A 20,229-nucleotide genomic window follows, 5' to 3' on the forward strand; every position below is an offset into this window, starting at 1 on the left:
ATGATTCACCAGCTGTTATTCAATAACAAATGTACTCAATGAATTCCAGAAATTTTTGGGAAAGATCTATGTATCAGAATAGCCTTGTCAATTTTGGTGAAAGCTAAAACCTGTTAGAGGTGTGTAAGACGCATGGAGTCTGCAGCATGCAATACACCAACCAGGCAATAATTTATAGATTAAAAACTAGACGGCAGGAGCAAAGTACTTTCCAGCATAAAACCTCCTAATTCTGCAAGCCCCTCGTTTTCCCTATTATTTACATTGTTTAAGCTATCAACATACCAATGTCCAAGACAAGTAAGTAAGAATCAAAAGAAAAAAAGGAAAATGAGAAGGTAGGCCACAGTCTCCCAACCCATGGAAGGAAAGGTAGGGTTATATGGAGGTTTGAAGGACAGAGGAGCACAGAGCAGGGTCAGCAATACAAAAGGAGCCAAGAGTAACAGAGACCTGTGCAGAGGTGGTGCCTCCAAGAGAGCCCTGCTCAGTGGGGTAAAGCCGCGCTGCTGGCACCGGCAGGGAAAGCAAGGTGGAAGGAAACGGAGGAACAACAAAAGGAGTTTCTGATGAGCTCAGCCTACACAAGTAGGCTGCAACATGATGTGCAGCTTTCTAATTTGTATTTAAATCACTTACGGCTGTTTAATGAGTCTGAAAGACGATTGAGACAAACAGTCTTCCATATTTACACAAACTGTGTTGCTTTTATCTTTTCAACTACTTCAACATTCAGTTTATCCTCGATTGGAAATATTTCACTTGCTTTATTTTAAATAAGCTATTTATTGCCAATGTCTTCATAAACTATTTTAATAGCATACCCCCCAAGTACCATATAAAGTGATATAGCCTCATTTTTTTCAACTAAGACACAACTTAACAAGTTTGTGCTTTTCAGTCCCACAGGACAACATGGCAGTTCAGAAAGTTCTGCAAGTAATAACCATGTATATTCAAGTAGTGCTATGAAATAAAGCTTCTGGAATTCCCTTTGCATGAAAACTAGTTTGCAAAGTTTAATTGCTCTTATGAACTTCTACCCATCAGATAAGCATCCTGACAACTGAGGCATTAGCGTAGTCTTCCTCATCATTAGTAAGACACGAGACACTTTTTTATATGACTCTCGGGTATTTCACAAATCTTTAACATTCAAGAACTAGACAGACCTTTCTGTACCACACACTTTGGCAACTCCTGGCCATGGCCACACAGCTAACCCTAACCTTCCTGGTAGGGAAAGCACTGCCTCTGCTGTTTGGCTATTTCAAGTTGTCCTTGTTCCCGCAGGAAGGCAGATGACAGCCAGTGTGGTGTCAGTGCTCCTTTACCACAGAGCTTGGTACCCAGAGCTCCTCTGATGAAAGAAAACCACACCAAGAGAAAAACATCCAGGAAAGAAACATTCGGGAAACGTGTTGTTGGCAAAGCCTTCTTTTGAAAAATCAAACCACAAGTGGCAGGTTGAGGTATAGCGCATTTTGTTTCTGGAGGTGGGGGAGTTTACCCAAACACAGCCACATACAGAGCTGGAGGTCTTTTTTTTCCAGCAATGCAGAGGAACTACCCAGTTTGAAACTGCAGCTGACTTATTATCAGCCACTGTAACGTTGCTTCTAAACTTGCCTAGTAAAAATTCCTCTCATTTCTACATATTTTAGATTCTAAGCTCTCCAGGGTAAAGACTGTTTTACTACATGTATGCGCAGTGCAGAACAATCAGGAATCCTCTAAACTCTTGCTTCCTAAATTGTGTTTGTGTACTGCTTCCAAGAGTTTCAAAACCAAATTGCACATTTCTCATATGCACAAAAAATATTTCTTACATTTACACATTGTGCAAGAAGGTGTTTTTTTTTAAAAAAAAAAAAAGCAGATGTGTACAGCATACCTTTCCCAGCACATATGTAATGTATATCTTAATGGGAAAAAAGCAAAAGAAACTAATCACACCACGTTTGTCAGGCAAGCTTAAATGACTATCATTTTGCTTCAAAATAGTAAACGTGTTTGACTGTATGTAACTCTGAAATAACCAATTTTAGTTTACCACAGTACCCCATTCAATGAAGCAGGACTAGAAATATTTTGATTTACTAACCTACTTGATAGTCACTGCCCACAAAAGTTCAGAGCTTACTTAAAATTACTGACATATCTCTGGCAATTACAAACCATGCATATTACAGAAACAGAGACTACCATGCTCGATATTGTTTATTTTATGAAATATGGGAAAGCAATAATCACTATGGATAGCTAAGGGTCATTTGAAGTGCTGCTGAGTAAAATTGTTACTGCAGGTCTCACATACTGTATGGGGATACTAATGCACTGAACAGATCAGCACCCCAGGTTACCTTATCAATCAGGACAGTAATTTAGCAGGTAGACGAGTAGTCCACAGCACAGATGAAATACAATCCTTCATTTTTGTTTCTGCTCAGATTTTAGAGCCTACAGACACTAATGAATGCACTCCATTCTCTTCATTATTTCTGCTGGAGTGTTTTTTTGTCGTTATGTTTGGGGTTTTTTGGTTTTTTTTATTGTTGTTAAAAATCCAGAACCAAGAAGCAACACAAACTCTATCATCTTTGTGATCTGAAGGACAAGACAGAAAAGCTGGATTCAAACCTTCTTTCAATACAGCGCAAATCCTAGGAAGATCTATTAAACTGCCTTCCTCATTCATGCTGTAATTTAAAATACACCATTCACTCCCAGACACGCAGCTGTTTTTTCAAGAACATGCAATTCTGCAGAATCCATCAATTCCCAGCACAAGTTACCTACTTTTAAAGGTACCGTAAGCTTTAAGGCACTTCGTGTGAGGGACAAAAAATGTAATTTGTTTTAAACACCAGACTTTATAAATTCTCTGGCTCACAGAACACCTTGCTGTCAACAAGACTGACATAACTTACAGATTTGAAAATACACTCAAGACTTGAAAATATACTCAAGAATGAACCAACTTCATTCCTACCCTTGAAAGCCAATTTACTAACTCAAAGGACATTCAATCACATTACATATGTACATACAACATATTTACAATGACACTAAATACAAGACTGGCATTGCTACCACCCACTGCCATTCTACTGTCTTCCAAAGAGAAGAACTGGAAAATTACCCAAAACTTACAGAAGAGCCCTAAAAAAACCACTTCTCCTTATTTCCTCTAACTGCTACAGGTTTTGGAATGCTGCTTCTAGTAATTCTTTTAAAAAGTTACCAACACTATCTAGCTCTTGGATTTTTGGGGAGTGGTAGTATCTTCCGTATTAATTCACCTTTCAAAATCATGATCAAAATCAAATACGGCCTTTCCTCTAAAAGCTAATATAAAATACAGAGATTTCTTGTCCTGAAAAGGACACTTTTTGCAAGAACTCTTTAGAAAAGAAGTCAGAACTCCTCTGAGAATTTGCTAAGCAATGGGTTATGTCTAAAGTCAAAGTTATAAATTCAGAGAAACATTTTATAAGATTTTTCATGGCATTCAGTATAATAAAATATACCGTATTCTACCTTAGCAGAAGAGCTGTAAGGAATCAGAGGATCCTCCATCATAGTTTAAATTTTTCAGAACTGGTGACCAGAAAGTAATAAAGTACAACTACATCTGTATCTCAAGGCCCCACACCTCCAAATAACACATACTAGCAAAAGATCCAGTTATTTAATGAAATAACTTGCTCATATCTCAGTAAAACTGGAATTTTAGGATAAAAAGTTCAGCAGAGAATTGCAACTGCAAGTCTTCACCTTCTGAAACTGGATCTTTTGGGACACACACGTACTGCAATCTTGGTCTCAAACACTGCTAGATTACAGATCAGCGTTGCAGACCCAAACACAAAGGCTTGACAGATCAGACATGTTTTTCTCTTTTCCACTAAATATGGAATCAAGCTCCAAGACTCAATCTTTATCTTCGACTCTGTTATTACTCTGAATGGACTCTTGTTATCTGGCAATCAATTACAGCTTCAAGATGAAGAAAGATCAACAGCTTCACACATTGTCAGCTTTCTACAATGAAGATAAAGTTCATTATGCAGAAGCCATATTCTTCTTAGAACAACCCTCCAGATTAGATTGAGGCCCCCTTCTCCTGAGTTCAAGGCCAGCACAAACCACCTTTCACTTAAGTGAAAGGCATACTGGTTTGGTCTGGTTTCTTTAACAGACTTATATGCATATAGCTTTTAATGTCAAAGCAAAATACTTCAACACAGAGACCTATCTATTGAAGAGAAGACGACAGTTGAACAATAGCCCAAATGTAAATACAATTTCCTGATGTGCACCTAGTAGGCACTCAGTAGACACACATGATATGAAAACTATGTCCAATATATTTTTAGGAACACTTCACATTAACATTGATAATATTACCATCATGTAGTCTCTTCACTGACAGTAGCATCCTTTAGATCAGTAAATCTAAATAATAATCAGCTAAAAGGTCGAGATGTGGGAAAAGAAAGGGGAGGAGGTACAACGTACACACCTCAAATGGCAAGAAAAGCAACCTGGAAAGCAGCTTCCCTCCCTGCCCTTTTTTTTTTTTTAAAGAAAAAAAAAAAAAAAAAGACCTCCAAAAAAACCCAAACAACTGAAAAATAAACCCCAAAACAAGAACCTGGAAAGCAGCTTCCCTCCCTGCCCTTTTTTTTTTTTTAAAAAAAAAAAAAAAAACAAACAAAAAATATCAGAATTCCTTTAAAGGTATCAAACAATCTTTAAAGCTACAAACACGACTTTAAGCATGGTATCCATTCCAAGTATAGAAACCACTGTTCAACAGCATTACAGTGTAATCCCTAAAGCCCTTAAGTAACTGTTTATTTCAATCTGAAATATCCTAAATATGCATTTATCCCATTATGTTGACGCTCTAATAATTTAATTTCCTAACAATTGAGTATGACAGCTTTTGTCATTCTAGAATACATATGTACCAGCGGATAAAACAAAAGCTTTAAAATATCAAATGCAAAACAGACTACATAAAATTACTAAAAATCCAGATTTTAAAATCCTTAAGCAGTATCCTAAAAAAAAGCTCACAGAACTACTTTTCTTCTTTCACCAACATGAAGATGCATCTCGTCTCTGCATCCATGTGTATTTCTTTTTAAGTGAGCCGCTCTCTTGTCTCATTTGGAAAAGAACCAAAACCAAACAGAAACACCAAACCAAACCAAACTGTGCACTCAACATCATTCGTCTCTCTTCTCTCTCTGAAACTCTGGACTTTCCTTATTGCAGAACCAACCAGAAAGAACTTTTTCATTCTCCAGAAAAATAAGGTAATGAAGCTAACAATTCTGCCTCCAAGAACACAAACTATTTGGTAACAAACTATTTTGTAGTTCGGTAAACGCTAGCAAGTCATCATCACATTGGTCAAGGTCTCTTCCTATTAATAGTAAAACTTTCTATTTATTGCAGCTTATACTTTATATATGTTTCAGTACCTTATAAAGCCAATGGGGAATAAAGCAACCCTGAACAAGTGTTCAGTGAAAGGAACATACAGACCTCTAAAATATAAGTTTAATCAAGTAAAAAAGCATGGCAAATCAAAATACAGTAAGACATCAAAATGTATGGAGTGAATGCAAATGTCTTGATTTTTAAATTGAAGGAAAAAAAAAAAAGACACCTGTTCCATTTAAAATAGAACGTTTGGCTGTGAGATTGAGAAATGAATAAAAAAAAAAAAACCACAAAGTTGACCTGTATTGCTAAATCATGTCTTGAATAGTCTTTCTTCCACAGCATGTTTTGGGGAATCACAGAAAACAGAACTGGAAACAGCCTCGAAAACTACTAATGTGCTAAGAAAACAAGTTGAGATGCTAGTATGATAGCATAAAGCCAAGCAGCAGTAATTTGAGAAGAGTTCAATTCCAAGATAACAGCAAAAATACAGCCCGCCCTTCAGAAGTCTCTGAAGTGCATCACCATCCCACGTGAATCACAGTCCCGAGGCCACAGTCACTCAGTGCTGCAGCCTCACAAGTCAAGAAGGTCCCACTCAACCCACTCAACAGTCAGTAGGGCAGACAGCAAGATGCAATCTCTGAGACGTAAAATAAAACAAACAAACAAACTCCCAGAATTTATTATTTATTTACCTCCTAACAATAGCTACATAGCCAAAGCCTAGAGGACACAGTTTACCAAGACCCCAAGGCTCCAGCTCTTCCAAAATATTTAACAGAGTAACAACAAACAGCTACAGATTATTCATGACAGAGTTTAACCTAGAAATATAGAAATGTTTACCATCACTGGCTTTCCAGTCAAGAGGACCAACTTCTTTTACAGAGGACTCCATAGCTGCTATAACCTCCAAATAACAGATGACATGAAAAAGTACAGGGTACTACATTAGAGTTTAAAATCTTCACTGTAGCTGAAGTCAAACAGCAGCAGTAGGTGGACTATAAAAAGGGAAAAATACATCCTGGTGTTCAAGTGAAAGTACCTGTTTGAAAAGATCTTAAATGATAAGAAATTCCAGATGACCGAGACACATATCTAAGCCCGGGGTCAGTAAAGAACCAAATCCATGTAACTGATCAAGAGTATTTTTAAACACAGAGTGAAGATGCAACACTTCTCAATCCTGGAGCTGGTAACACTGAAACATGCAACATAGAAAAAGAAGTGTAGAAGTAGTATTTCTCACTGAAGTTACCTTCTCTATTTAGGCACTTTAGTCTCCTAACAAACACACCCCCTATCACTGCTAAGGTGCCGAGGTGAAATTAAAATGCTTTTCTTAATAATCTAAAGAGAACTTTTATTCAATAAACTGATCCTTTTAAAATGAGAAGACTGTACCTGAAAGAAAGGGCAAAGGGATGGATACAGGCAAGTGAAAGGCGACCACTGTCTATGGGAGGCTGGGGGGTGAAAGAAAGAAGGGAAAAAGCTGGATAATTAGCAGGCAAACAGAACAGGCTTTAAATAAAACCTTTGGGAGGGAAACAATGTAACTGGCAAATTTTGGCCTAAAAAAGCACAACTATGGTAAATTTAACCAAAAAAAAATATCTTCCCTATAAACATCAGAAGACAGCATTTTTTGATAAATATGATTTGAAAATCCACTTCCAAAGTGCTTTTATAAAATTTGTGTCTACTCATTACGGTTGTACGATTGTTAGACGCAAACTTGTTAAAATACAAAGTAGAGAAAAAAAGGTTTTTTTGATTGAGAAGAATAAACTCCTGAACACAACTTCTGACTGATTTCCTATGAACTGAAGAGTTGATGAGGAAGAGCATGTTGGTTGGATTGTTGGGTTACCTGGACTCTACCATTCAATATTAACTCTTCTGGTGCTGAAAAACAGCATTCCCCGTATCCCTCCTCTCCCTGAGATGCAGCCTATTTCTTTTTGAAAGTCTTTTTCGAAGTTTTCTTTCTAATGACCAAAGCTCACTTTTTAAAAATGCTGTTTGAAGGTTGTTTATTTCACTCTTCCCAACAGTTCACAGTCTAGAAATCTGACCTAAAACAAAGAAAATATTGGTTGCTGGATAGATAAGTAGTTTTCTGCAAATCATTCCACAACAGAAATCAATTCTTTAACACTAAAAAAAATGTAATGATCTTTAGGCTTCATGTCTATGCTGCCAGTTTTCGGATTTCAATTGTCTGGCCAACAACTTGGGAAGGAAAAGTGAATTACAGAGAAACATGTTCCTGAGGGAACCTCTGCTAACACCTTGAAGAAAGACTTACAAATAAATGACTTGGTCCAACTCCAGATCAGCCAGGAGACATCTGTGGGTAACAATTTAAGAATGTTTAATTCTCCCTGCCTTTCAGCTAGGCACCCTGTTCTAAGGATCCCTTGCCCATTATGTGTCTCAGATGGCTGCAGGCAGCAGAGGCAGAAATGAATTTACAAGTTGCCTACCAATGCCTTTATTTGGCCACAAACCAACATATACTCATGCATGTGGGTATATGCCACAAAGATGGCAACTCAGAATGGCTCATTCAGAGCTCAGGGAGTGATTCATGCAACAGAGAGGACAATAGCTCCCCAAGGGTCTATTCTATTGTAATTGGGACTCAACCAGGCGTGCAACTATGTCCAAGACAAGACGGTAATGCCTCGTTTCTGAGGAGTCCCTCTACCAGTCTTACCCCTTGGAAGTACAACTGAATTGCCTGAAAGCCCCACAGGCTCTAGAACAATGCATGGGCCTCCTGAAGCAACGGAGCTCTCATTTCTGAGTGACAGCATTTTCCCTACATACTGCATATAAGTAATTGCACTTTCCTTCAACACCGCAGGCAACAAACCTATTGCACAGGTATAAACACAACCTGTTTGAGGTACAACACAGTACCTAAGAAAGATAAGCACCAATGCAGGTAATAGAAAGACTTGAAAGAAAAAAAAGCAACTGACTGAGCATCTTTAAAAATTATATCCCGAACCTGAAAAACCGTAACAAACGTGTATGACAGCCTTCAAGACTGAAGTCTATCTAACAATTAATGGTGCTGGTGGGTCTGAAAGCTACTGAAGCTTTTTTTTTTTGCAATATTCACTGAAACAACAGCATGCTGTGTCTCATTCCAATCCTGTTCATTATTCAGAAAACAAGTCAACATTTAGTTTTATTTGGCATGTGAATTATTGTAACAGGTCAGTTTTTAGCCAGACTTTTCTTTATGCTAGCTCCTCCTGAAGAAATTCTTCACAGATCAAAGTTTTCCCATCTTGCCCCAGAAATTATTATGGCATTTTTGCAGTGTTGTTTTCCATATTAGTGATAGGAGTTGGCAAGTGTAGAATAATTAATGAAGAGAAGAAAAGGTATAGCATAGAACATTCAACATGGCATCTACCTATCCATTTCCCAAACTTCTAACATAACTCCATGTGCACTACGTACAGGAAGCGTTAGCATAGCAAATACTGCTATGAGCAACAGAACCACGACAAGGTCCTTCCTGAGTCTGTTGAATAATGTTTAGTGTGATGAACGAAGGGGAAAAGGACAACTGAAAGGATATGCAGTATATTACCAGTATCCTGAAAGCTGTTTATCTTGGAATTGCCACCCCTCAAAAGCAGTAATGAGGTCACATATTAAAGATTAGTATCACTGTATTTTCTTCTCTCCTCCACACACCTTAAGTACACAAAAACTTAATTCAATATATCAGTTCATGGGCATAGTAACAGGAACATCTGCTGTGCCCAACCACAGAACAGTCCACCTGGAAGAAGAACTTCCCACATCAAAAAGCCCTCTCCCTGTCCAGTAGTCAATCTCCTTCTAGGCTCTCAAAAACAATGTTGAGTTAGGTAAGATCAGAGTGTACTTCCTATGTTGAAATCCCAAACTGCAAGATCTTTCCCCATCATGAGAGCACTCCTATATCAATCAAACAGAAAAGCCACTACAAAAAACACTCCACACAAAAATAGTATCAGTGAATAATACCCCTTCTGGAAATGTCCTGCCTAAAAAGACTTATTCTGAACTCGTACAACTAGAGCTTAAATAGTAAAAAAAATGCTAAAAAATGTCCTGAGTTGTTGGCTACAATACCATAGGCAGAATGAGCCCAAGAGTCAACATTCTAGATGGGTGATATCCTGAACACATTTGTTACAAAGAATGATATCCATTCTTTTGAAACTTGTCGCTATGTAATCCCAAGTGTCATATTTTCCTGCTTTTTAAAAAAAAAAAACCCAAGGATTATTCACTTGCACTTGTTCTATTATTCTGAACTGCCAAGAGTGATCAAAGAGCAGGTTCTGATTTGGCAGAAATATTTTGGTGGCTTTTCAACCCCACCAACTTGTACCATTTAATAGTGAACTGGCAGAGCCAGGGTGTTTCAAAGAAACAAACAGGTTTGTTGACATAGTCTTCACTGACCGTTTTGCACTCTTCACAGCTAAAGACAGTGATACCAGAGAATAGGTTTATCGACTGGTTGACTCTCACTATCTAAAGTACTGCTCTAAACACTTAGTCCATTTAGAACAAATGTATAGATACTGAAAAACAAACGCATCTTCAGTAAAACTCTGACAGCATCTGATTTGAACATCTACTGCAGTGATTGAACAATCAGAGATACAAAGTACTCATTTAAAGTGCTTTTAATAAAGTTTTGTTCAAGACAACTGTCAGTTTTGGCAGCAGTTGGGTAGTCAGCTAATACATCCTTCTGATGTTTCTTGTCAATTCTGACCACTGTAGTCTGTGCCTCTCTAAAATCTCCCATAACGCATTAAGCAATCACTTCATCACACAGTTGTAAGGTCAAAAGCAGTAACTTTTCGTTCTTCAGAGTTAAGAACAACATTCTGATTAAGGAAAAACTACACTAAATACACTGCTTTATGATCACATGCTACCGAGTTAGAAGAAAGATAGAAGAAAATACGATGGCACCCCTTTGGGTTGCTTTAGTCTACAGGAAATCCTCGGTCAATCAAAAGTAAAGAAGTCCTTGTTAATGTAGTATCAGTGTTGCTGTATTGCACTGTACTACTACTATAATCGATAAATAAATATACAATATACAGAGAAGAAGTTTATGCTTACGATCCCCCTATAAGGTAAGAAAAGCCTATTTGTTTTACAGATAGCACCTAATGTCTTGGCCACAGTTACGCAAGACATCTGTGGCAGGAACACTAAAAGACTGTCTTCCAAGGTAGCAAACATCTGCCTTGAACACAACATTACGTCAAGAGAGATAAAAACTAATACAGCCTGAGCTGCACACGTGCTGGAGATGCGCCGCCTGCCTATCTCTACCAGCTCCCTTTTCAGCTCTATGCAGAGGAATCTGCAGCAATTACTGTTGCTTCCAGACAGCTCTGTAAAAGGTAACCAAACAGTAAAAGAGAAGCAGAATTTGCCCATTTTGACTTCATTTGCTGCAAAACCAGATGCTCCCCATCCCCTCTGGGAAAGCAGCAATGAGCAGGGAGAAGCCCACTGCAAGTTCATGGGTCACTTGTTGGTGATGCAGACTAACAGGTCACAACACCAGTTTTGTGATACTCTCAAAAAGCGCATCACGCTCTGAACAAAACCTCACTGCTTTCCATCTCTCTCTGCTGAAAAGCACTAAAAGCCTGGAGCAGTTCTGAAGAAGAAACATCTACCTAGAGTAACACCAGAAAGTACAGTAAATTTCATTTGCTGCATTCAGTTATAAGGAAACAAACCGGGAGCTCTAAAATGCTCGAGTCCACGAAATGGCTGTTCTGCAAGAATTTAAAATGGCACAGGCCTTTTGTACATGTCAAAAATAAACAGTAGTTTCTGCTATCTAAGGAAGGAGTGAAAAGGAAGTTAAAAGCAGAGGTCACCTACGGAGCAGGAAGAGAGCGAGCAATGTCCCTTCCCACAGGGTTTTTGGTTCTCACCATCTCTTAGAAAAAGTAAACCATGAAGGAACAAATGTAAATTGTGCACCTTTTTTCCCCAAGTAAATTCATCTGGAAGTTACCTATAGGGTAGAAATGCAGTCCAAAACCCCCCAACAATTTCATAGAATAAGGTTATCTTATTTTTCTGAGTTATAATACCAGTCATTTGGTACTTAAAAGCTGTATTTGTGTCAATAGGAGTGTGTTTCAGTTGTTAATTCCCTGCACTTCCTAATCTCCTTACCTCTGTAGCCCCTACTGCCATTTCTGCCCTCATGATCTTCAAAATCCCCCCAGCACAGACAGCCCACTGACCCTCAAGGCAAGTGCTCTGCTCCCCAGAGCACACAGAACATAAACTGCTGACCAGCACACATAACTCTCAACCTATATTGTTTTCACCATTACATGGTGAGGAACATGCTACAAATAAGAAATCAGACAAAAAAAATCCTAAGTCTTTCACAATGTTATGAGTGAAATATAGATTAATATATTTGGATCGATTAAAACTTCAACCCCCATACATTTATATGAGGCCACAGTTTAACATCAAAGAATAGCTTATTACACCTAATATTAAACTGGGACAGTAAGTTCACCTCTAACTGCAACCACAAGACTCATGAACTATTTTGGCTTTTGAACTACGCCATTTTAAGGAAAAAAGGTATTAACCTCAAATGACACTATCAGTTTCCTCCTTTCAAAACACTTGTATGGCACACACAGCATAGAAAATACTAAAAATTGAAAAAAAGAAATTTGCATTAAGAGTTTTAGACTGCAGAATCACAAGCTTATGTGATAAAGCACCACACCAGCAAGCTGCTCATGCAACTGGGACCCTGCCTCCATGCTGAGCAGGGCCATGCTACCTGCGAGATGGCTCCCCACTTCCTCTTGTAGGCGCCCTGGCTAGAGGGTAGGTGGTGCTCAAAGAATCAGGCAACTAGACACTGTTTGTTAGGTTTTTGTGGGTTTGCTTTTTTTTTTTTTTGTCTGTTTTGTTTGGTTGGTTTGTTTTAGATTTACAACTCAACCAGCAGCCTCTGAACTGACAAGACAATCCAAGCTTCACTGAATAGGGGAAGAAACTCATTTCCTTACAGTCCCTTGTAGGGAGGAGCCTCTCGGAAGACAACTCTTGAATAGATAAATTACATGCACACAAAGCTGACATATTAATGACTACACCTACATTTTCTTAGGACCCTGAAGCATTGTTCCCATTCTACATGAGACTTGTATGAAATCACACATGAATCAGTGAAAGATCAAGTTTAAGGCCAAGGGGAAAATAATATTTTAAACTTCGTACTCATCCCTTCTTACAGCACTGCTACGAAGCCTGTTGATGCCAACAGTATACATTAAATTCAGTTGCAACTTTGCGTACTGAACATTTTTAAAATTCAACACCCACCCAGTTCACAAAGAAACATCCTATGTAACCATCTGTCAAAAATTTGGGTTTAGTGTTGCTCAGCATTATCATTAAAGAAATCTGCATTACAGCCGTTTCTCCTATCCAGCGCTCATTGCCTAATTTTAAACCAGCTTTCTTTTTTGCTACACTATCACTTTCATTCAAGTTTTAGAAGAAAGAAAGAAGGGATTATCATTCCTTTTAACACAGTCCTTTCCTGAGAACTGCCCATCTTGCAGGCCGAGTGAAGAACAGACTTCATGGAACAAAGTCTGTGATCACGTGAATAAAATTTTGTAACATAAATACAGTTAAAGCCCCAAGGGCATTGAGAAATTAGGAAACGGCAGAGTTATAAATCTTTGGTACTGCAAATAAGTAAAAAAATAAATACATTTTCAGGTATATATTCAAAACATATTTCAAGACACCAGTAAAAACACTTACGTGCAATTAACATCACCCACCACATAGAAGCACCTGAACACTGAGAAGCGTAGTACTTGCTGCCCTACAAAATGAACCACATTTCTTCTGAATTAAAGGATAAGGATGCTACACTGGCTTCTGTGGACCACTACAGCCATAATTTAAACAAAAAAAAGTGTGATCCAAATTCTCTTTCCCCAACTGACAGGAGATAAAGCAGCACTTCTCCTTAAAAAAAACTCACACCAAAGGCATGGTAGGACCATGATATCCCTTGGATGGCTGAAGCTGGCCTCCTGGAGCAGACCCTGTACAGCCAACTTGACAGAGTCAGAACAGCACATCTTATGAACGGCAGACATATTGGGATGTGTTTCACTCAGGATACATTTAACATGACTGCTTCCATACCTCTGAGTTTGGGGGTAATGGGAACACCAAGCTAACCACACAGGAGATTTTTTAAAAACTGAATAAATCTATAAACAAATCTATAATGGACATAGAATCACAGAATCGTCAAGGTTGGAAGAGACCTTTAAGATCATTGAGTCCAACCATTAACCTCACACTGCCAAAAGCACTGGTAAACCACGTCCCTAAGCACCACATCTACCCCTATTTTAAATACCTCTAGGCATGTTGACTCAAACACTTCCCTGTGCAGCCTGTTTCAAAGCTTGACAACCCTTTCTTTGAAGAAATTTTTCCTAGTATCCTTCCTAAACCTCCTCTGGTGCAACTTGAGGTCATTTCCTCTTGTCCTAATGCTTGTTACTTGGAAGAAGAGACCGACCCCTGCCTCTCTACAACCTCCTTTCAGCTAGTTGGAGAGAGCAGCCTCTTTTTCTCCAGACTAAACAACCCCAGTTCCCTCAGCGGCTCCTCATAAGACTTGTGCTCTAGACCCTTCACCAACTTCACTGACCTCCTCTGGACACACTCCAGCACCTCAGTGTCTTTTCTTGTAGTAAGGGGCCCAAAACTGAACACAGGATTTGAGGTGCAGCCTCACCAGTGCCAAGTACAGGGGAACAATCACTTCCCTAGTCTCGATGGCCACAGTATTCCTGGTACAAGCCAGGATACTACTGGCCTTCTTGGCCATCTGGGCACACTGCTGGCTCATACCCAGCTGGCTGTCAACCAATACCCCCCAGGGCCTTTTCCACTGGGCAGCTTTCTGGCCACTATTCCCCAAACCTGTAGCACTGCATGGGGTTGTTGTGACCCAAGCGCAGGACCCGGCACTTGGCCTTGTTGAACCTCATACCCTGGCCTTGGCCCATCGATCCAGCCTGTCCAGATCCCTCTGTAGAGCCTTCCTACTTTCAAGCAGATCAACACACCCTCCCTACTTGGTGTCATCTGCAAACTTAGTGAGGGTGCACCGTCCAGATCCCCTCATCCAGATAGTTGATAAAAACATTAAACAGAACTGGTCTCAATACTGGGCCCTGGGATGTGCCGCTCATCACCAGCCACCGACTGGCTTAACTCCATTCACCACCGCTCTCTGGGCCCGGTCAGCCAACCAGTTTTTTACCCAGCAAAGCGTACGCCCATCCAAGCTACAAACAGCCAGTTTCTCCAGGAGAATGCTGTGGGAAACAGTGTCAGAAGTGACCTAGAGAACCCAGAACCAAGTCAGGCTTACTTCCACCAGTTAGAAAAGGCAGACAGTCCAAATGAGACCAGTGCCTGTACAGGCAGACAAGGTTAAAACCCTGATGAGTCTGTAGACACGCACACACAACACTCCCTGCCCCAGGATCCAGGCCTGCTGCTTTAGTGGGATATCTATCTCAGCCACAAAAAGACAACTGAAATATCAGAACTAGTAAAAGCAACTGAATAAAAACACATCAGGAAAGTGAAAGTTTTGCCAACAGCCGTTCCCAAGCTGAAGGCCACCAGTGCCCCACAGAGGCCGCAGCTGCAGGTCAATACACAGGCCCGATAATGAGTCTACACACAGAGAAACTTCTGAACACAAAACACAAACATATTCAGTGACTCAATGGATGTAACAAGACACAACTGTAATGACCTGTCTTGACTTTGACCTACAAAAACATGACAAATTTCCATTATTAAAGACTGAAAAAGTACTAACAAAATCTGCTATTTCCCAAAAATTCCTCATCTGGGCCTTTATCCACAACAATTTTAAAACTGGATTTCACCTTTCCTCAAGTTGGCAATGGGTGGTCAAGCAGAATTTTGACACTCAAGCTAAAGCAACATTCCTCTCCAGAATCTCTAGATGCTGGCACCTGTGGCTGTGAACTCCTAAGTGTATGGTGCCCTCACCATTATTGCTGGCTTTACAGTGGGAGAGCTCCTGCCCAGTGACATGCAGTGGGACACAAGAGACTCTCAGCTACACCCCTGCACAACTGTGTCACACAGCGCACCTCCAGCTGAGCGCGGGCAGCTGACACTTGAACGTCCAGAAGGTTCCTGCTTCTACCACATCGACCCCCTCCCATAATCAAAGACTTACCCTCCCCTCCAGCAAAATTGAGACCATGCACAAATGAAAGCCAAGCAGGGAGACTGCAATTTGAGGAGGAAAATGGCAGTTTAGAGAAGCCCTGGGGAAGCAGAGGAGCAGGAGAGGACTGCAGGTCACCTTTGTGGGCCAGCACTGATCAGGAAGGGAAACCGGCGGTGGAAGGCAGCAGGCCAAGGGACCTGGTCTAGAAGGGAGCACTCATCCCACCTGGAGAGTCATAGGGACGGTGGAATGCACAGCCACATTCTGCAGCTCCTGACAGTCACTGGTACTGCTGCCTCATCGCTCGTTCCCTTTAGAAAGATGGGATTTCAAAGCCGCAAGAACAACAAAAAAAGGTAAAAATAGCAGGTTCTCTCTCCCTCTCTTTTTTGTGTATGAACAAACTTGAAGTAAAGAGAGAGATTTAAGGAAAACAGCAGGAAGGTGGTGTCAGACGCTGGCAGAGACTGGTGCCCGTTGTTTGCACTTCTCTAGAAGAGAAAAACAAGTGAAAGGCTCGGAGAGAACAGCACGCTGCGATTTAGCCAGGAGAACAAATCAGGTCAACTTTCAATCACACGACATGGAGGGGGGGGGGGAATAAATAAATCACTATTAAGTTCACTTACTGGAAATTATTTTGTTGTCATAACTTCAACATTTCATTCCCAAATTATGATATATGTGGAAAGTATAACAAATAGGGAGAAAAAGACAAGAAATATATTATTAATACATAATCTAATACACAACCAGACTCTCTTTTTTTGTGAACTCTATGTGTCTCTAATCTTTTGTTTCAAAGTGAATGGCAATATAAAAAGCTAGAACTCAAAACACAAGATAGGGCAAAACAAGCATTCAAATTTTATATCATCTGCAATACTCATCAGCAGGTTTAACAAAATTACATACCTGAAAAAATGAAACAAGTCTTTTAGAAGTATGTAATAAGGGACAACAGGAATTTAGAACACTTTTACTAAAAAGCAGCGGAAGTTTTTGTGTAAGCTTAGCTTGTTTATGAGACTGCTATGGGGGAAGGGGGGTCCTAACGACAACATTAGTATTCCTAATGACTAAACAGACAGCTCATCAAGACTTCAAGCACACATTTTGTGTATATATAAAAAGTGTGCACATGCACGATATGTAAAATAGCCTCTTCCTTAATACTAACCACTTGGATGTTTTGGACATGACAACATGTATCATGCAAGGGACCGGAAAAAAATAATAATCTATGGATGCAGAATACAAATTACCATCTAACAAGGAAGCAAAGACCATGATATTTGTCTTCCATAGTTTGAATACTGGTGTCACCCCTCTTAGGCATTATTAGTATCACAATCATTTAATAATACAATTTAATTAGAAAGAGGTAATATGCAGTCTGATTATATAAGTAGAGGTAAATTAAATAGGCAATGAACTTCACAAAAAGCAATCACATACTGAAGCAATAACATGCACAGCAAAAAGTGCTTTTTGTATCTCATTTAAAAATTCTAAACCTGCATCTTTAGGAATTAATTCTATTTGTATCCTATAGTAACTTTAAAATATGAAAATCCCACTCCTCCTAATGGCCCTTCATAATCCTAAAGTACAAAGGTACTATAACAAGAATTACTCCACTTTATTCAAAGTTAAACTTTGTAGAAAACTTGCAGGATAGACTTTTACCATAGTTCAGTACTGCCAATAAAGCTACTGAAAATAAAATGCACTATTAATAATCGAAAAGTTTCTAAAACATGTACCAAAGATAGAGCAACCACAAGTAACAGTCAGTTCAAGGACTAACTGACTTGCAAAAGAAATGAAAACCAACCAAAAAACCTAGTGACTAATACCAATAAACCTACTCTTAATAATCTACAATTGACACTACCACAAGTAGTACTTTATGAAGATAATCACACCACCTAGAGCACCACCACTCTGCTCACCACAGTGTAAGTTCTCACCTGGCTGGTGAAGGGAACACACCTGGAGGGGGAAAGAGCTGGGAAAGGGAAGCAGAACAATTTCCTGGATGTACTTTAGCAATAACAAAGGACTTTTCCTTTGAAAAGTTTCAAAACTTCTGATACATCTTTTAATACAACTTTTAACAGAAATGTTAAGTGATCTGTTATAAACAGATCATTATCCATCAAGACTAAAAGAATTTGCCCAAAAATTAAGGTCTCCAGCATAATACCTGCAAGATGCTTCCCTACATAAACTAACGTGATCTTTGTAAAAGATAAAAAACCAAAGCTATTTCAAAGTTACTCTTTTTTTCACCGCACAAGCATATTTATTAAGAGAAATGGTTTCATAACGATCTTGTACGTGCAAATAAGGTAGGTCTTCACATTGATATCACTTATAAAAATATAAAGTTTGCTGTAAGTCATCAGTGTCACCAAAAATATATTTGTCCTGTCTAAACATATAAACATATTTTTAATTATAATTCTATATATATTAATTTAAAAATACATGTTTCTACTGCTGTTAGATAGAATACTAATAATAATGTGTGGATTTTATTTTCAATTGCTTTATAATGAAAATACCAACTTATTAAAGGACACTACTTCTCTCATCACTTTTACTAGGAATAAGCTAAGGAGTAGCAAAGACCTCAATCTCCCCAGGGACCAAAAGAGCCAGAAAGAGGTTATTAGGGCACCAAAAAAAAAATAAAAAGCATTGGCTGCAGTACAGCTGCAAAATTTAGGACAAAACTCTGGAACCTATGAGAATGCAGCATTAGCTAGAAAAAACAATACTTAACAAATAACAGCTACGCAGTGTAAAGGCCTGATTAGCTTAAGGCACAGGAATGAAAGAAAGTAGTATTAGAAATCCTACTTGTAGTATCATCTGAGTCGTCTCCATAGAATCAAGAGCTCCAAGAGCTCAGTGGTGGTGAAGAGAAATTGGAAACACCTCCGCTGTTAAAAGTTGCATGATCCCAAGGCCATTAGAGACCCACCAAGTGAAGACCAGCAACGTAAATTACATTCTTTCAGGCTTAAAGGAGCTACAAATAACAACTTACATATTTATTTGTATATTTAACATTACTTTCCTATTTGATGTCCTTATGCATATAATTTGCTATCACTTACAAAAAAAAAATAATAAAGATTTGCAATCCACCAGAAGCTGCAGCTGCAGGATACAGTGCTTAAAGCATCTATATGCTTTGAGCTCAAGGTACAGTCATAAAATTAAGTATCTAAAAGGTTGGGTGTATGTGATATCACACAATGGATTTTTCTAAAAGCATTGAGATTTCCTCATTTTCCTCAAAAAAAAAGTATATTTTTCTTCCTTTTCTCTTATAGGTATAACTATATTAGAAGCCCAAAGAAATGGAATCCACTACTTGCCAAGATATCTCCAAGTAATTACCATCAGGCTTCATTTCCTATAAAAGGCACTCTGGAGTTTCTTACCACCATCCTCATCTCTTAAAATCTGAAGTGCAGAGTGCTTTGTTCTTAAGGATGTTATAAAGGCCATGGTGCTTTCTTTAAGTTTCCACCCACTTAAAACTGTGCAGATAAGATGAGGCAAGATACATTGCTTAATGCTCCTGCTGCCATCTCTCAGCACACGGAGTCACTCCCAGGGAATACCAACCTTCTCTGGGAGGTTTGGTTTCACATAAAAACTCCTTTAAGCTTCCCACTTCAAAATGACCAGATCCCCATCACAGTTGTGTAATCATCCAACCACCCTTAGCTTCCCCTCTAAATCCTTGGAATACACTTGTTGGCCTCAGAGCCTCTCCAGCTAGAGCTATAAAGGCCTTTAAAGCACAGGGTGGATAATTTTTCTTATTTGTGTATTTTAAAAATACACTCCAGTGTTAAACGTTTGAGCAAAACTTGGAGTGATAAGAATCTATGGTGAGGTTTAAAGTTTATGATCTATTAAATTCGCACAAGGGAAAAATACATTCAAACCATATAAACTTTAATGCTCTGCTGGCAGCCAAAGCCTCACATGGCTGGAAGGCACCGTCGAGCTGCCCGAATGGGAGCTCTGAGGCATTCAACCCCTTTCACCAGCAACCGCCTCTCCCATTTTTGTTTGTCCAACCACTTCAACAGTTGGATCGCTCAGAACTGCTAAAAAGCAACGGACAACTGGGAAAGCAGGAAAGCCTGGCTTTCTTCTCCAAATGATGAACAAGAAGGAACGGCCACTGGATTTGATCTATTAACTCCGAATCTTGCAAGGTGCGGTGACCAGAAATAACTCACTTCACAAACTACAGACAATTCTACTTAATCGGGTTTAACCATAAAACACATCTGGATATATTTGTTTCTACTTATGTATCTAGTACAATTAGGATTTGTTTTATTTCACTAATAAAGTTAGCTAAAAATTGTCTAAAGCATGGG

At 39.1% G+C, this 20,229-nt stretch overlaps 1 protein-coding gene across 1 annotated transcript in view; it reads right to left on the bottom strand.

Annotated features, from left to right (window-relative positions):
* Positions 1-16,459, bottom strand: part of TLK1 (tousled like kinase 1) — a 60,778-nt gene extending 44,319 nt beyond the window's left edge. The window contains exon 1 of the mRNA XM_014954342.1: positions 16,444-16,459. The gene's annotated coding sequence lies outside the window, so the exon portion shown is untranslated. The remainder of the gene's footprint in view (positions 1-16,443) is intronic.
* Positions 16,460-20,229: the final 3,770 nt, after the last annotated feature.

Source organism: Calidris pugnax, unplaced genomic scaffold (genome assembly GCF_001431845.1).
Source record: "Calidris pugnax isolate Ruff unplaced genomic scaffold, ASM143184v1 scaffold103, whole genome shotgun sequence".
Classification (NCBI taxonomy): Eukaryota; Metazoa; Chordata; class Aves; order Charadriiformes; family Scolopacidae; genus Calidris; species Calidris pugnax.